At 47.9% G+C, this 13815-nt stretch overlaps 26 non-coding genes and 15 pseudogenes across 26 annotated transcripts; all 41 read left to right on the top strand.

The window, feature by feature from the left end:
- The first annotated feature begins 35 nt into the window (after positions 1-35).
- On the top strand, positions 36-154 carry LOC145082316 (5S ribosomal RNA). Its single transcript, XR_013696840.1, has one exon. It is a non-coding gene; the product is annotated as a 5S ribosomal RNA (ribosomal RNA).
- Positions 155-386: 232 nt separating this feature from the next.
- LOC145079781 (5S ribosomal RNA) lies at positions 387-504 on the top strand (annotated as a pseudogene).
- Positions 505-704: 200 nt separating this feature from the next.
- Positions 705-823, top strand: LOC145082305 (5S ribosomal RNA). The gene has a single exon (XR_013696829.1). It is a non-coding gene; the product is annotated as a 5S ribosomal RNA (ribosomal RNA).
- Positions 824-1054: 231 nt separating this feature from the next.
- Positions 1055-1173, top strand: LOC145082293 (5S ribosomal RNA). Its single transcript, XR_013696818.1, has one exon. It is a non-coding gene; the product is annotated as a 5S ribosomal RNA (ribosomal RNA).
- A 231-nt stretch (positions 1174-1404) lies between these two features.
- LOC145079779 (5S ribosomal RNA) lies at positions 1405-1522 on the top strand (annotated as a pseudogene).
- Positions 1523-1722: 200 nt separating this feature from the next.
- On the top strand, positions 1723-1841 carry LOC145083764 (5S ribosomal RNA). Its single transcript, XR_013698225.1, has one exon. It is a non-coding gene; the product is annotated as a 5S ribosomal RNA (ribosomal RNA).
- Positions 1842-2072: 231 nt separating this feature from the next.
- On the top strand, positions 2073-2191 carry LOC145082281 (5S ribosomal RNA). Its single transcript, XR_013696807.1, has one exon. It is a non-coding gene; the product is annotated as a 5S ribosomal RNA (ribosomal RNA).
- A 232-nt stretch (positions 2192-2423) lies between these two features.
- LOC145079778 (5S ribosomal RNA) lies at positions 2424-2541 on the top strand (annotated as a pseudogene).
- A 200-nt stretch (positions 2542-2741) lies between these two features.
- Positions 2742-2860, top strand: LOC145082269 (5S ribosomal RNA). The gene has a single exon (XR_013696795.1). It is a non-coding gene; the product is annotated as a 5S ribosomal RNA (ribosomal RNA).
- Positions 2861-3091: 231 nt separating this feature from the next.
- LOC145079777 (5S ribosomal RNA) lies at positions 3092-3209 on the top strand (annotated as a pseudogene).
- Positions 3210-3409: 200 nt separating this feature from the next.
- On the top strand, positions 3410-3528 carry LOC145082258 (5S ribosomal RNA). The gene has a single exon (XR_013696784.1). It is a non-coding gene; the product is annotated as a 5S ribosomal RNA (ribosomal RNA).
- A 231-nt stretch (positions 3529-3759) lies between these two features.
- LOC145079776 (5S ribosomal RNA) lies at positions 3760-3877 on the top strand (annotated as a pseudogene).
- A 200-nt stretch (positions 3878-4077) lies between these two features.
- On the top strand, positions 4078-4196 carry LOC145083763 (5S ribosomal RNA). The gene has a single exon (XR_013698224.1). It is a non-coding gene; the product is annotated as a 5S ribosomal RNA (ribosomal RNA).
- A 231-nt stretch (positions 4197-4427) lies between these two features.
- Positions 4428-4546, top strand: LOC145082246 (5S ribosomal RNA). The gene has a single exon (XR_013696773.1). It is a non-coding gene; the product is annotated as a 5S ribosomal RNA (ribosomal RNA).
- A 232-nt stretch (positions 4547-4778) lies between these two features.
- Positions 4779-4896, top strand: LOC145079775 (5S ribosomal RNA; annotated as a pseudogene).
- Positions 4897-5096: 200 nt separating this feature from the next.
- LOC145082234 (5S ribosomal RNA) lies at positions 5097-5215 on the top strand. Its single transcript, XR_013696762.1, has one exon. It is a non-coding gene; the product is annotated as a 5S ribosomal RNA (ribosomal RNA).
- A 231-nt stretch (positions 5216-5446) lies between these two features.
- LOC145083356 (5S ribosomal RNA) lies at positions 5447-5565 on the top strand. Its single transcript, XR_013697830.1, has one exon. It is a non-coding gene; the product is annotated as a 5S ribosomal RNA (ribosomal RNA).
- A 231-nt stretch (positions 5566-5796) lies between these two features.
- Positions 5797-5914, top strand: LOC145079774 (5S ribosomal RNA; annotated as a pseudogene).
- A 200-nt stretch (positions 5915-6114) lies between these two features.
- On the top strand, positions 6115-6233 carry LOC145084853 (5S ribosomal RNA). The gene has a single exon (XR_013699280.1). It is a non-coding gene; the product is annotated as a 5S ribosomal RNA (ribosomal RNA).
- Positions 6234-6464: 231 nt separating this feature from the next.
- Positions 6465-6583, top strand: LOC145082223 (5S ribosomal RNA). The gene has a single exon (XR_013696751.1). It is a non-coding gene; the product is annotated as a 5S ribosomal RNA (ribosomal RNA).
- A 231-nt stretch (positions 6584-6814) lies between these two features.
- On the top strand, positions 6815-6933 carry LOC145082210 (5S ribosomal RNA). Its single transcript, XR_013696739.1, has one exon. It is a non-coding gene; the product is annotated as a 5S ribosomal RNA (ribosomal RNA).
- Positions 6934-7164: 231 nt separating this feature from the next.
- Positions 7165-7282, top strand: LOC145080302 (5S ribosomal RNA; annotated as a pseudogene).
- Positions 7283-7482: 200 nt separating this feature from the next.
- On the top strand, positions 7483-7601 carry LOC145082199 (5S ribosomal RNA). Its single transcript, XR_013696728.1, has one exon. It is a non-coding gene; the product is annotated as a 5S ribosomal RNA (ribosomal RNA).
- A 232-nt stretch (positions 7602-7833) lies between these two features.
- Positions 7834-7951, top strand: LOC145079773 (5S ribosomal RNA; annotated as a pseudogene).
- A 200-nt stretch (positions 7952-8151) lies between these two features.
- LOC145082186 (5S ribosomal RNA) lies at positions 8152-8270 on the top strand. The gene has a single exon (XR_013696717.1). It is a non-coding gene; the product is annotated as a 5S ribosomal RNA (ribosomal RNA).
- Positions 8271-8501: 231 nt separating this feature from the next.
- On the top strand, positions 8502-8620 carry LOC145082174 (5S ribosomal RNA). Its single transcript, XR_013696705.1, has one exon. It is a non-coding gene; the product is annotated as a 5S ribosomal RNA (ribosomal RNA).
- Positions 8621-8851: 231 nt separating this feature from the next.
- On the top strand, positions 8852-8970 carry LOC145082162 (5S ribosomal RNA). Its single transcript, XR_013696693.1, has one exon. It is a non-coding gene; the product is annotated as a 5S ribosomal RNA (ribosomal RNA).
- A 231-nt stretch (positions 8971-9201) lies between these two features.
- Positions 9202-9319, top strand: LOC145079772 (5S ribosomal RNA; annotated as a pseudogene).
- A 200-nt stretch (positions 9320-9519) lies between these two features.
- LOC145083762 (5S ribosomal RNA) lies at positions 9520-9638 on the top strand. The gene has a single exon (XR_013698223.1). It is a non-coding gene; the product is annotated as a 5S ribosomal RNA (ribosomal RNA).
- Positions 9639-9869: 231 nt separating this feature from the next.
- LOC145082151 (5S ribosomal RNA) lies at positions 9870-9988 on the top strand. The gene has a single exon (XR_013696682.1). It is a non-coding gene; the product is annotated as a 5S ribosomal RNA (ribosomal RNA).
- Positions 9989-10220: 232 nt separating this feature from the next.
- On the top strand, positions 10221-10338 carry LOC145079771 (5S ribosomal RNA; annotated as a pseudogene).
- Positions 10339-10538: 200 nt separating this feature from the next.
- Positions 10539-10657, top strand: LOC145082139 (5S ribosomal RNA). Its single transcript, XR_013696671.1, has one exon. It is a non-coding gene; the product is annotated as a 5S ribosomal RNA (ribosomal RNA).
- A 231-nt stretch (positions 10658-10888) lies between these two features.
- LOC145082127 (5S ribosomal RNA) lies at positions 10889-11007 on the top strand. Its single transcript, XR_013696660.1, has one exon. It is a non-coding gene; the product is annotated as a 5S ribosomal RNA (ribosomal RNA).
- A 231-nt stretch (positions 11008-11238) lies between these two features.
- LOC145079770 (5S ribosomal RNA) lies at positions 11239-11356 on the top strand (annotated as a pseudogene).
- Positions 11357-11556: 200 nt separating this feature from the next.
- Positions 11557-11674, top strand: LOC145079767 (5S ribosomal RNA; annotated as a pseudogene).
- Positions 11675-11874: 200 nt separating this feature from the next.
- Positions 11875-11993, top strand: LOC145082116 (5S ribosomal RNA). The gene has a single exon (XR_013696649.1). It is a non-coding gene; the product is annotated as a 5S ribosomal RNA (ribosomal RNA).
- A 231-nt stretch (positions 11994-12224) lies between these two features.
- LOC145082104 (5S ribosomal RNA) lies at positions 12225-12343 on the top strand. Its single transcript, XR_013696638.1, has one exon. It is a non-coding gene; the product is annotated as a 5S ribosomal RNA (ribosomal RNA).
- Positions 12344-12575: 232 nt separating this feature from the next.
- On the top strand, positions 12576-12694 carry LOC145084574 (5S ribosomal RNA). The gene has a single exon (XR_013699015.1). It is a non-coding gene; the product is annotated as a 5S ribosomal RNA (ribosomal RNA).
- A 232-nt stretch (positions 12695-12926) lies between these two features.
- On the top strand, positions 12927-13044 carry LOC145079766 (5S ribosomal RNA; annotated as a pseudogene).
- Positions 13045-13244: 200 nt separating this feature from the next.
- LOC145084735 (5S ribosomal RNA) lies at positions 13245-13363 on the top strand. Its single transcript, XR_013699167.1, has one exon. It is a non-coding gene; the product is annotated as a 5S ribosomal RNA (ribosomal RNA).
- Positions 13364-13594: 231 nt separating this feature from the next.
- LOC145079765 (5S ribosomal RNA) lies at positions 13595-13712 on the top strand (annotated as a pseudogene).
- The last annotated feature ends 103 nt before the right edge of the window (positions 13713-13815 follow it).

Here is a 13815-nt window from a genome sequence, read left to right as displayed (position 1 = left end):
TAACACATAAAAACAATAAACATGGATAGTATTTCGGGTGCGATCATACCAGCACTAATGCACCGGATCCCATCAGAACTCCGCAGTTAAGCGTGCTTGGGCGAGAGTAGTACTAGGATGGGTGACCCCCTGGGAAGTCCTCGTGTTGCACCCCCCCTTTTTCGTTGTCCGTTTGCGTTTTTTTAGATTTTACGTGCGGTTTTTTTGCTTTTTTTCCTTTCTTTCTTGCTATTTCTATGCTCGGGTGCCCTCCGGTTCATGGTTGATGCTTTTCGTATTTTTGGAACGGAGCCGATCGGTCACGTGGGTCCCACGCCCCGCGTACCAAAACAAAGGAGGTTCTGCGTCTTGTAACACATAAAAACAATAAACATGGATAGTATTTCGGGTGCGATCATACCAGCACTAATGCACCGGATCCCATCAGAACTCCGCAGTTAAGCGTGCTTGGGCGAGAGTAGTATTAGGATGGGTGACCCCCTGGGAAGTCCTGCGTTTTTTTAGATTTTACGTGCGGTTTTTTTGCTTTTTTTCCTTTCTTTCTTGCTATTTCTATGCTCGGGTGCCCTCCGGTTCATGGTTGATGCTTTTCGTATTTTTGGAACGGAGCCGATCGGTCACGTGGGTCCCACGCCCCGCGTACCAAAACAAAGGAGGTTCTGCGTCTTGTAACACATAAAAACAATAAACATGGATAGTATTTCGGGTGCGATCATACCAGCACTAATGCACCGGATCCCATCAGAACTCCGCAGTTAAGCGTGCTTGGGCGAGAGTAGTACTAGGATGGGTGACCCCCTGGGAAGTCCTCGTGTTGCACCCCCCTTTTTCGTTGTCCGTTTGCGTTTTTTTAGATTTTACGTGCGGTTTTTTTGCTTTTTTTCCTTTCTTTCTTGCTATTTCTATGCTCGGGTGCCCTCCGGTTCATGGTTGATGCTTTTCGTATTTTTGGAACGGAGCCGATCGGTCACGTGGGTCCCACGCCCCGCGTACCAAAACAAAGGAGGTTCTGCGTCTTGTAACACATAAAAACAATAAACATGGATAGTATTTCGGGTGCGATCATACCAGCACTAATGCACCGGATCCCATCAGAACTCCGCAGTTAAGCGTGCTTGGGCGAGAGTAGTACTAGGATGGGTGACCCCCTGGGAAGTCCTCGTGTTGCACCCCTCTTTTTCGTTGTCCGTTTGCGTTTTTTTAGATTTTACGTGCGGTTTTTTTGCTTTTTTTCCTTTCTTTCTTGCTATTTCTATGCTCGGGTGCCCTCCGGTTCATGGTTGATGCTTTTCGTATTTTTGGAACGGAGCCGATCGGTCACGTGGGTCCCACGCCCCGCGTACCAAAACAAAGGAGGTTCTGCGTCTTGTAACACATAAAAACAATAAACATGGATAGTATTTCGGGTGCGATCATACCAGCACTAATGCACCGGATCCCATCAGAACTCCGCAGTTAAGCGTGCTTGGGCGAGAGTAGTATTAGGATGGGTGACCCCCTGGGAAGTCCTGCGTTTTTTTAGATTTTACGTGCGGTTTTTTTGCTTTTTTTCCTTTCTTTCTTGCTATTTCTATGCTCGGGTGCCCTCCGGTTCATGGTTGATGCTTTTCGTATTTTTGGAACGGAGCCGATCGGTCACGTGGGTCCCACGCCGCGCGTACCAAAACAAAGGAGGTTCTGCGTCTTGTAACACATAAAAACAATAAACATGGATAGTATTTCGGGTGCGATCATACCAGCACTAATGCACCAGATCCCATCAGAACTCCGCAGTTAAGCGTGCTTGGGCGAGAGTAGTACTAGGATGGGTGACCCCCTGGGAAGTCCTCGTGTTGCACCCCCCTTTTTCGTTGTCCGTTTGCGTTTTTTTAGATTTTACGTGCGGTTTTTTTGCTTTTTTTCCTTTCTTTCTTGCTATTTCTATGCTCGGGTGCCCTCCGGTTCATGGTTGATGCTTTTCGTATTTTTGGAACGGAGCCGATCGGTCACGTGGGTCCCACGCCCCGCGTACCAAAACAAAGGAGGTTCTGCGTCTTGTAACACATAAAAACAATAAACATGGATAGTATTTCGGGTGCGATCATACCAGCACTAATGCACCGGATCCCATCAGAACTCCGCAGTTAAGCGTGCTTGGGCGAGAGTAGTACTAGGATGGGTGACCCCCTGGGAAGTCCTCGTGTTGCACCCCCCCTTTTTCGTTGTCCGTTTGCGTTTTTTTAGATTTTACGTGCGGTTTTTTTGCTTTTTTTCCTTTCTTTCTTGCTATTTCTATGCTCGGGTGCCCTCCGGTTCATGGTTGATGCTTTTCGTATTTTTGGAACGGAGCCGATCGGTCACGTGGGTCCCACGCCCCGCGTACCAAAACAAAGGAGGTTCTGCGTCTTGTAACACATAAAAACAATAAACATGGATAGTATTTCGGGTGCGATCATACCAGCACTAATGCACCGGATCCCATCAGAACTCCGCAGTTAAGCGTGCTTGGGCGAGAGTAGTATTAGGATGGGTGACCCCCTGGGAAGTCCTGCGTTTTTTTAGATTTTACGTGCGGTTTTTTTGCTTTTTTTCCTTTCTTTCTTGCTATTTCTATGCTCGGGTGCCCTCCGGTTCATGGTTGATGCTTTTCGTATTTTTGGAACGGAGCCGATCGGTCACGTGGGTCCCACGCCCCGCGTACCAAAACAAAGGAGGTTCTGCGTCTTGTAACACATAAAAACAATAAACATGGATAGTATTTCGGGTGCGATCATACCAGCACTAATGCACCGGATCCCATCAGAACTCCGCAGTTAAGCGTGCTTGGGCGAGAGTAGTACTAGGATGGGTGACCCCCTGGGAAGTCCTCGTGTTGCACCCCTCTTTTTCGTTGTCCGTTTGCGTTTTTTTAGATTTTACGTGCGGTTTTTTTGCTTTTTTTCCTTTCTTTCTTGCTATTTCTATGCTCGGGTGCCCTCCGGTTCATGGTTGATGCTTTTCGTATTTTTGGAACGGAGCCGATCGGTCACGTGGGTCCCACGCCCCGCGTACCAAAACAAAGGAGGTTCTGCGTCTTGTAACACATAAAAACAATAAACATGGATAGTATTTCGGGTGCGATCATACCAGCACTAATGCACCGGATCCCATCAGAACTCCGCAGTTAAGCGTGCTTGGGCGAGAGTAGTATTAGGATGGGTGACCCCCTGGGAAGTCCTGCGTTTTTTTAGATTTTACGTGCGGTTTTTTTGCTTTTTTTCCTTTCTTTCTTGCTATTTCTATGCTCGGGTGCCCTCCGGTTCATGGTTGATGCTTTTCGTATTTTTGGAACGGAGCCGATCGGTCACGTGGGTCCCACGCCCCGCGTACCAAAACAAAGGAGGTTCTGCGTCTTGTAACACATAAAAACAATAAACATGGATAGTATTTCGGGTGCGATCATACCAGCACTAATGCACCGGATCCCATCAGAACTCCGCAGTTAAGCGTGCTTGGGCGAGAGTAGTACTAGGATGGGTGACCCCCTGGGAAGTCCTCGTGTTGCACCCCTCTTTTTCGTTGTCCGTTTGCGTTTTTTTAGATTTTACGTGCGGTTTTTTTGCTTTTTTTCCTTTCTTTCTTGCTATTTCTATGCTCGGGTGCCCTCCGGTTCATGGTTGATGCTTTTCGTATTTTTGGAACGGAGCCGATCGGTCACGTGGGTCCCACGCCCCGCGTACCAAAACAAAGGAGGTTCTGCGTCTTGTAACACATAAAAACAATAAACATGGATAGTATTTCGGGTGCGATCATACCAGCACTAATGCACCGGATCCCATCAGAACTCCGCAGTTAAGCGTGCTTGGGCGAGAGTAGTATTAGGATGGGTGACCCCCTGGGAAGTCCTGCGTTTTTTTAGATTTTACGTGCGGTTTTTTTGCTTTTTTTCCTTTCTTTCTTGCTATTTCTATGCTCGGGTGCCCTCCGGTTCATGGTTGATGCTTTTCGTATTTTTGGAACGGAGACGATCGGTCACGTGGGTCCCACGCCCCGCGTACCAAAACAAAGGAGGTTCTGCGTCTTGTAACACATAAAAACAATAAACATGGATAGTATTTCGGGTGCGATCATACCAGCACTAATGCACCAGATCCCATCAGAACTCCGCAGTTAAGCGTGCTTGGGCGAGAGTAGTACTAGGATGGGTGACCCCCTGGGAAGTCCTCGTGTTGCACCCCCCTTTTTCGTTGTCCGTTTGCGTTTTTTTAGATTTTACGTGCGGTTTTTTTGCTTTTTTTCCTTTCTTTCTTGCTATTTCTATGCTCGGGTGCCCTCCGGTTCATGGTTGATGCTTTTCGTATTTTTGGAACGGAGCCGATCGGTCACGTGGGTCCCACGCCCCGCGTACCAAAACAAAGGAGGTTCTGCGTCTTGTAACACATAAAAACAATAAACATGGATAGTATTTCGGGTGCGATCATACCAGCACTAATGCACCGGATCCCATCAGAACTCCGCAGTTAAGCGTGCTTGGGCGAGAGTAGTACTAGGATGGGTGACCCCCTGGGAAGTCCTCGTGTTGCACCCCCCCTTTTTCGTTGTCCGTTTGCGTTTTTTTAGATTTTACGTGCGGTTTTTTTGCTTTTTTTCCTTTCTTTCTTGCTATTTCTATGCTCGGGTGCCCTCCGGTTCATGGTTGATGCTTTTCGTATTTTTGGAACGGAGCCGATCGGTCACGTGGGTCCCACGCCCCGCGTACCAAAACAAAGGAGGTTCTGCGTCTTGTAACACATAAAAACAATAAACATGGATAGTATTTCGGGTGCGATCATACCAGCACTAATGCACCGGATCCCATCAGAACTCCGCAGTTAAGCGTGCTTGGGCGAGAGTAGTATTAGGATGGGTGACCCCCTGGGAAGTCCTGCGTTTTTTTAGATTTTACGTGCGGTTTTTTTGCTTTTTTTCCTTTCTTTCTTGCTATTTCTATGCTCGGGTGCCCTCCGGTTCATGGTTGATGCTTTTCGTATTTTTGGAACGGAGCCGATCGGTCACGTGGGTCCCACGCCCCGCGTACCAAAACAAAGGAGGTTCTGCGTCTTGTAACACATAAAAACAATAAACATGGATAGTATTTCGGGTGCGATCATACCAGCACTAATGCACCGGATCCCATCAGAACTCCGCAGTTAAGCGTGCTTGGGCGAGAGTAGTACTAGGATGGGTGACCCCCTGGGAAGTCCTCGTGTTGCACCCCCCTTTTTCGTTGTCCGTTTGCGTTTTTTTAGATTTTACGTGCGGTTTTTTTGCTTTTTTTCCTTTCTTTCTTGCTATTTCTATGCTCGGGTGCCCTCCGGTTCATGGTTGATGCTTTTCGTATTTTTGGAACGGAGCCGATCGGTCACGTGGGTCCCACGCCCCGCGTACCAAAACAAAGGAGGTTCTGCGTCTTGTAACACATAAAAACAATAAACATGGATAGTATTTCGGGTGCGATCATACCAGCACTAATGCACCGGATCCCATCAGAACTCCGCAGTTAAGCGTGCTTGGGCGAGAGTAGTACTAGGATGGGTGACCCACTGGGAAGTCCTCGTGTTGCACCCCTCTTTTTCGTTGTCCGTTTGCGTTTTTTTAGATTTTACGTGCGGTTTTTTTGCTTTTTTTCCTTTCTTTCTTGCTATTTCTATGCTCGGGTGCCCTCCGGTTCATGGTTGATGCTTTTCGTATTTTTGGAACGGAGCCGATCGGTCACGTGGGTCCCACGCCCCGCGTACCAAAACAAAGGAGGTTCTGCGTCTTGTAACACATAAAAACAATAAACATGGATAGTATTTCGGGTGCGATCATACCAGCACTAATGCACCGGATCCCATCAGAACTCCGCAGTTAAGCGTGCTTGGGCGAGAGTAGTATTAGGATGGGTGACCCCCTGGGAAGTCCTGCGTTTTTTTAGATTTTACGTGCGGTTTTTTTGCTTTTTTTCCTTTCTTTCTTGCTATTTCTATGCTCGGGTGCCCTCCGGTTCATGGTTGATGCTTTTCGTATTTTTGGAACGGAGCCGATCGGTCACGTGGGTCCCACGCCCCGCGTACCAAAACAAAGGAGGTTCTGCGTCTTGTAACACATAAAAACAATAAACATGGATAGTATTTCGGGTGCGATCATACCAGCACTAATGCACCGGATCCCATCAGAACTCCGCAGTTAAGCGTGCTTGGGCGAGAGTAGTACTAGGATGGGTGACCCCCTGGGAAGTCCTCTTGTTGCACCCCCCTTTTTCGTTGTCCGTTTGCGTTTTTTTAGATTTTACGTGCGGTTTTTTTGCTTTTTTTCCTTTCTTTCTTGCTATTTCTATGCTCGGGTGCCCTCCGGTTCATGGTTGATGCTTTTCGTATTTTTGGAACGGAGCCGATCGGTCACGTGGGTCCCACGCCCCGCGTACCAAAACAAAGGAGGTTCTGCGTCTTGTAACACATAAAAACAATAAACATGGATAGTATTTCGGGTGCGATCATACCAGCACTAATGCACCGGATCCCATCAGAACTCCGCAGTTAAGCGTGCTTGGGCGAGAGTAGTACTAGGATGGGTGACCCCCTGGGAAGTCCTCGTGTTGCACCCCCCTTTTTCGTTGTCCGTTTGCGTTTTTTTAGATTTTACGTGCGGTTTTTTTGCTTTTTTTCCTTTCTTTCTTGCTATTTCTATGCTCGGGTGCCCTCCGGTTCATGGTTGATGCTTTTCGTATTTTTGGAACGGAGCCGATCGGTCACGTGGGTCCCACGCCCCGCGTACCAAAACAAAGGAGGTTCTGCGTCTTGTAACACATAAAAACAATAAACATGGATAGTATTTCGGGTGCGATCATACCAGCACTAATGCACCGGATCCCATCAGAACTCCGCAGTTAAGCGTGCTTGGGCGAGAGTAGTACTAGGATGGGTGACCCCCTGGGAAGTCCTCGTGTTGCACCCCTCTTTTTCGTTGTCCGTTTGCGTTTTTTTAGATTTTACGTGCGGTTTTTTTGCTTTTTTTCCTTTCTTTCTTGCTATTTCTATGCTCGGGTGCCCTCCGGTTCATGGTTGATGCTTTTCGTATTTTTGGAACGGAGCCGATCGGTCACGTGGGTCCCACGCCCCGCGTACCAAAACAAAGGAGGTTCTGCGTCTTGTAACACATAAAAACAATAAACATGGATAGTATTTCGGGTGCGATGATACCAGCACTAATGCACCGGATCCCATCAGAACTCTGCAGTTAAGCGTGCTTGGGCGAGAGTAGTATTAGGATGGGTGACCCCCTGGGAAGTCCTGCGTTTTTTTAGATTTTACGTGCGGTTTTTTTGCTTTTTTTCCTTTCTTTCTTGCTATTTCTATGCTCGGGTGCCCTCCGGTTCATGGTTGATGCTTTTCGTATTTTTGGAACGGAGCCGATCGGTCACGTGGGTCCCACGCCCCGCGTACCAAAACAAAGGAGGTTCTGCGTCTTGTAACACATAAAAACAATAAACATGGATAGTATTTCGGGTGCGATCATACCAGCACTAATGCACCGGATCCCATCAGAACTCCGCAGTTAAGCGTGCTTGGGCGAGAGTAGTACTAGGATGGGTGACCCCCTGGGAAGTCCTCGTGTTGCACCCCCCCTTTTTCGTTGTCCGTTTGCGTTTTTTTAGATTTTACGTGCGGTTTTTTTGCTTTTTTTCCTTTCTTTCTTGCTATTTCTATGCTCGGGTGCCCTCCGGTTCATGGTTGATGCTTTTCGTATTTTTGGAACGGAGCCGATCGGTCACGTGGGTCCCACGCCCCGCGTACCAAAACAAAGGAGGTTCTGCGTCTTGTAACACATAAAAACAATAAACATGGATAGTATTTCGGGTGCGATCATACCAGCACTAATGCACCGGATCCCATCAGAACTCCGCAGTTAAGCGTGCTTGGGCGAGAGTAGTATTAGGATGGGTGACCCCCTGGGAAGTCCTGCGTTTTTTTAGATTTTACGTGCGGTTTTTTTGCTTTTTTTCCTTTCTTTCTTGCTATTTCTATGCTCGGGTGCCCTCCGGTTCATGGTTGATGCTTTTCGTATTTTTGGAACGGAGCCGATCGGTCACGTGGGTCCCACGCCCCGCGTACCAAAACAAAGGAGGTTCTGCGTCTTGTAACAGATAAAAACAATAAACATGGATAGTATTTCGGGTGCGATCATACCAGCACTAATGCACCGGATCCCATCAGAACTCCGCAGTTAAGCGTGCTTGGGCGAGAGTAGTACTAGGATGGGTGACCCCCTGGGAAGTCCTCGTGTTGCACCCCCCTTTTTCGTTGTCCGTTTGCGTTTTTTTAGATTTTACGTGCGGTTTTTTTGCTTTTTTTCCTTTCTTTCTTGCTATTTCTATGCTCGGGTGCCCTCCGGTTCATGGTTGATGCTTTTCGTATTTTTGGAACGGAGCCGATCGGTCACGTGGGTCCCACGCCCCGCGTACCAAAACAAAGGAGGTTCTGCGTCTTGTAACACATAAAAACAATAAACATGGATAGTATTTCGGGTGCGATCATACCAGCACTAATGCACCGGATCCCATCAGAACTCCGCAGTTAAGCGTGCTTGGGCGAGAGTAGTACTAGGATGGGTGACCCCCTGGGAAGTCCTCGTGTTGCACCCCCCTTTTTCGTTGTCCGTTTGCGTTTTTTTAGATTTTACGTGCGGTTTTTTTGCTTTTTTTCCTTTCTTTCTTGCTATTTCTATGCTCGGGTGCCCTCCGGTTCATGGTTGATGCTTTTCGTATTTTTGGAACGGAGCCGATCGGTCACGTGGGTCCCACGCCCCGCGTACCAAAACAAAGGAGGTTCTGCGTCTTGTAACACATAAAAACAATAAACATGGACAGTATTTCGGGTGCGATCATACCAGCACTAATGCACCGGATCCCATCAGAACTCCGCAGTTAAGCGTGCTTGGGCGAGAGTAGTACTAGGATGGGTGACCCCCTGGGAAGTCCTCGTGTTGCACCCCTCTTTTTCGTTGTCCGTTTGCGTTTTTTTAGATTTTACGTGCGGTTTTTTTGCTTTTTTTCCTTTCTTTCTTGCTATTTCTATGCTCGGGTGCCCTCCGGTTCATGGTTGATGCTTTTCGTATTTTTGGAACGGAGCCGATCGGTCACGTGGGTCCCACGCCCCGCGTACCAAAACAAAGGAGGTTCTGCGTCTTGTAACACATAAAAACAATAAACATGGATAGTATTTCGGGTGCGATCATACCAGCACTAATGCACCGGATCCCATCAGAACTCCGCAGTTAAGCGTGCTTGGGCGAGAGTAGTATTAGGATGGGTGACCCCCTGGGAAGTCCTGCGTTTTTTTAGATTTTACGTGCGGTTTTTTTGCTTTTTTTCCTTTCTTTCTTGCTATTTCTATGCTCGGGTGCCCTCCGGTTCATGGTTGATGCTTTTCGTATTTTTGGAACGGAGCCGATCGGTCACGTGGGTCCCACGCCCCGCGTACCAAAACAAAGGAGGTTCTGCGTCTTGTAACACATAAAAACAATAAACATGGATAGTATTTCGGGTGCGATCATACCAGCACTAATGCACCAGATCCCATCAGAACTCCGCAGTTAAGCGTGCTTGGGCGAGAGTAGTACTAGGATGGGTGACCCCCTGGGAAGTCCTCGTGTTGCACCCCCCTTTTTCGTTGTCCGTTTGCGTTTTTTTAGATTTTACGTGCGGTTTTTTTGCTTTTTTTCCTTTCTTTCTTGCTATTTCTATGCTCGGGTGCCCTCCGGTTCATGGTTGATGCTTTTCGTATTTTTGGAACGGAGCCGATCGGTCACGTGGGTCCCACGCCCCGCGTACCAAAACAAAGGAGGTTCTGCGTCTTGTAACACATAAAAACAATAAACATGGATAGTATTTCGGGTGCGATCATACCAGCACTAATGCACCGGATCCCATCAGAACTCCGCAGTTAAGCGTGCTTGGGCGAGAGTAGTACTAGGATGGGTGACCCCCTGGGAAGTCCTCGTGTTGCACCCCCCCTTTTTCGTTGTCCGTTTGCGTTTTTTTAGATTTTACGTGCGGTTTTTTTGCTTTTTTTCCTTTCTTTCTTGCTATTTCTATGCTCGGGTGCCCTCCGGTTCATGGTTGATGCTTTTCGTATTTTTGGAACGGAGCCGATCGGTCACGTGGGTCCCACGCCCCGCGTACCAAAACAAAGGAGGTTCTGCGTCTTGTAACACATAAAAACAATAAACATGGATAGTATTTCGGGTGCGATCATACCAGCACTAATGCACCGGATCCCATCAGAACTCCGCAGTTAAGCGTGCTTGGGCGAGAGTAGTATTAGGATGGGTGACCCCCTGGGAAGTCCTGCGTTTTTTTAGATTTTACGTGCGGTTTTTTTGCTTTTTTTCCTTTCTTTCTTGCTATTTCTATGCTCGGGTGCCCTCCGGTTCATGGTTGATGCTTTTCGTATTTTTGGAACGGAGCCGATCGGTCACGTGGGTCCCACGCCCCGCGTACCAAAACAAAGGAGGTTCTGCGTCTTGTAACACATAAAAACAATAAACATGGATAGTATTTCGGGTGCGATCATACCAGCACTAATGCACCGGATCCCATCAGAACTCCGCAGTTAAGCGTGCTTGGGCGAGAGTAGTACTAGGATGGGTGACCCCCTGGGAAGTCCTCGTGTTGCACCCCCCTTTTTCGTTGTCCGTTTGCGTTTTTTTAGATTTTACGTGCGGTTTTTTTGCTTTTTTTCCTTTCTTTCTTGCTATTTCTATGCTCGGGTGCCCTCCGGTTCATGGTTGATGCTTTTCGTATTTTTGGAACGGAGCCGATCGGTCACGTGGGTCCCACGCCCCGCGTACCAAAACAAAGGAGGTTCTGCGTCTTGTAACACATAAAAACAATAAACATGGATAGTATTTCGGGTGCGATCATACCAGCACTAATGCACCGGATCCCATCAGAACTCCGCAGTTAAGCGTGCTTGGGCGAGAGTAGTACTAGGATGGGTGACCCCCTGGGAAGTCCTCGTGTTGCACCCCTCTTTTTCGTTGTCCGTTTGCGTTTTTTTAGATTTTACGTGCGGTTTTTTTGCTTTTTTTCCTTTCTTTCTTGCTATTTCTATGCTCGGGTGCCCTCCGGTTCATGGTTGATGCTTTTCGTATTTTTGGAACGGAGCCGATCGGTCACGTGGGTCCCACGCCCCGCGTACCAAAACAAAGGAGGTTCTGCGTCTTGTAACACATAAAAACAATAAACATGGATAGTATTTCGGGTGCGATCATACCAGCACTAATGCACCGGATCCCATCAGAACTCCGCAGTTAAGCGTGCTTGGGCGAGAGTAGTATTAGGATGGGTGACCCCCTGGGAAGTCCTGCGTTTTTTTAGATTTTACGTGCGGTTTTTTTGCTTTTTTTCCTTTCTTTCTTGCTATTTCTATGCTCGGGTGCCCTCCGGTTCATGGTTGATGCTTTTCGTATTTTTGGAACGGAGCCGATCGGTCACGTGGGTCCCACGCCCCGCGTACCAAAACAAAGGAGGTTCTGCGTCTTGTAACACATAAAAACAATAAACATGGATAGTATTTCGGGTGCGATCATACCAGCACTAATGCACCGGATCCCATCAGAACTCCGCAGTTAAGCGTGCTTGGGCGAGAGTAGTATTAGGATGGGTGACCCCCTGGGAAGTCCTGCGTTTTTTTAGATTTTACGTGCGGTTTTTTTGCTTTTTTTCCTTTCTTTCTTGCTATTTCTATGCTCGGGTGCCCTCCGGTTCATGGTTGATGCTTTTCGTATTTTTGGAACGGAGCCGATCGGTCACGTGGGTCCCACGCCCCGCGTACCAAAACAAAGGAGGTTCTGCGTCTTGTAACACATAAAAACAATAAACATGGATAGTATTTCGGGTGCGATCATACCAGCACTAATGCACCGGATCCCATCAGAACTCCGCAGTTAAGCGTGCTTGGGCGAGAGTAGTACTAGGATGGGTGACCCCCTGGGAAGTCCTCGTGTTGCACCCCCCTTTTTCGTTGTCCGTTTGCGTTTTTTTAGATTTTACGTGCGGTTTTTTTGCTTTTTTTCCTTTCTTTCTTGCTATTTCTATGCTCGGGTGCCCTCCGGTTCATGGTTGATGCTTTTCGTATTTTTGGAACGGAGCCGATCGGTCACGTGGGTCCCACGCCCCGCGTACCAAAACAAAGGAGGTTCTGCGTCTTGTAACACATAAAAACAATAAACATGGATAGTATTTCGGGTGCGATCATACCAGCACTAATGCACCGGATCCCATCAGAACTCCGCAGTTAAGCGTGCTTGGGCGAGAGTAGTACTAGGATGGGTGACCCCCTGGGAAGTCCTCGTGTTGCACCCCCCCTTTTTCGTTGTCCGTTTGCGTTTTTTTAGATTTTACGTGCGGTTTTTTTGCTTTTTTTCCTTTCTTTCTTGCTATTTCTATGCTCGGGTGCCCTCCGGTTCATGGTTGATGCTTTTCGTATTTTTGGAACGGAGCCGATCGGTCACGTGGGTCCCACGCCCCGCATACCAAAACAAAGGAGGTTCTGCGTCTTGTAACACATAAAAACAATAAACATGGATAGTATTTCGGGTGCGATCATACCAGCACTAATGCACCGGATCCCATCAGAACTCCGCAGTTAAGCGTGCTTAGGCGAGAGTAGTACTAGGATGGGTGACCCCCTGGGAAGTCCTCGTGTTGCACCCCCCCTTTTTCGTTGTCCGTTTGCGTTTTTTTAGATTTTACGTGCGGTTTTTTTGCTTTTTTTCCTTTCTTTCTTGCTATTTCTATGCTCGGGTGCCCTCCGGTTCATGGTTGATGCTTTTCGTATTTTTGGAACGGAGCCGATCGGTCACGTGGGTCCCACGCCCCGCGTACCAAAACAAAGGAGGTTCTGCGTCTTGTAACACATAAAAACAATAAACATGGATAGTATTTCGGGTGCGATCATACCAGCACTAATGCACCGGATCCCATCAGAACTCCGCAGTTAAGCGTGCTTGGGCGAGAGTAGTATTAGGATGGGTGACCCCCTGGGAAGTCCTGCGTTTTTTTAGATTTTACGTGCGGTTTTTTTGCTTTTTTTCCTTTCTTTCTTGCTATTTCTATGCTCGGGTGCCCTCCGGTTCATGGTTGATGCTTTTCGTATTTTTGGAACGGAGCCGATCGGTCACGTGGGTCCCACGCCCCGCGTACCAAAACAAAGGAGGTTCTGCGTCTTGTAACACATAAAAACAATAAACATGGATAGTATTTCGGGTGCGATCATACCAGCACTAATGCACCGAATCCCATCAGAACTCCGCAGTTAAGCGTGCTTGGGCGAGAGTAGTACTAGGATGGGTGACCCCCTGGGAAGTCCTCGTGTTGCACCCCTCTTTTTCGTTGTCCGTTTGCGTTTTTTTAGATTTTACGTGCGGTTTTTTTGCTTTTTTTCCTTTCTTTCTTGCTATTTCTATGCTCGGGTGCCCTCCGGTTCATGGTTGATGCTTTTCGTATTTTTGGAACGGAGCCGATCGGTCACGTGGGTCCCACGCCCCGCGTACCAAAACAAAGGAGGTTCTGCGTCTTGTAACACATAAAAACAATAAACATGGATAGTATTTCGGGTGCGATCATACCAGCACTAATGCACCGGATCCCATCAGAACTCCGCAGTTAAGCGTGCTTGGGCGAGAGTAGTATTAGGATGGGTGACCCCCTGGGAAGTCCTGCGTTTTTTTAGATTTTACGTGCGGTTTTTTTGCTTTTTTTCCTTTCTTTCTTGCTATTTCTATGCTCGGGTGCCCTCCGGTTCATGGTTGATGCTTTTCGTATTTTTGGAACGG

This window comes from Lactuca serriola, chromosome 1 (assembly GCF_051521515.1).
Source record: "Lactuca serriola cultivar US96UC23 chromosome 1, Lser_US96UC23_V15, whole genome shotgun sequence".
Taxonomy (NCBI): domain Eukaryota; kingdom Viridiplantae; phylum Streptophyta; class Magnoliopsida; order Asterales; family Asteraceae; genus Lactuca; species Lactuca serriola.
This window is presented reverse-complemented; position numbering and strand designations above follow the sequence as displayed.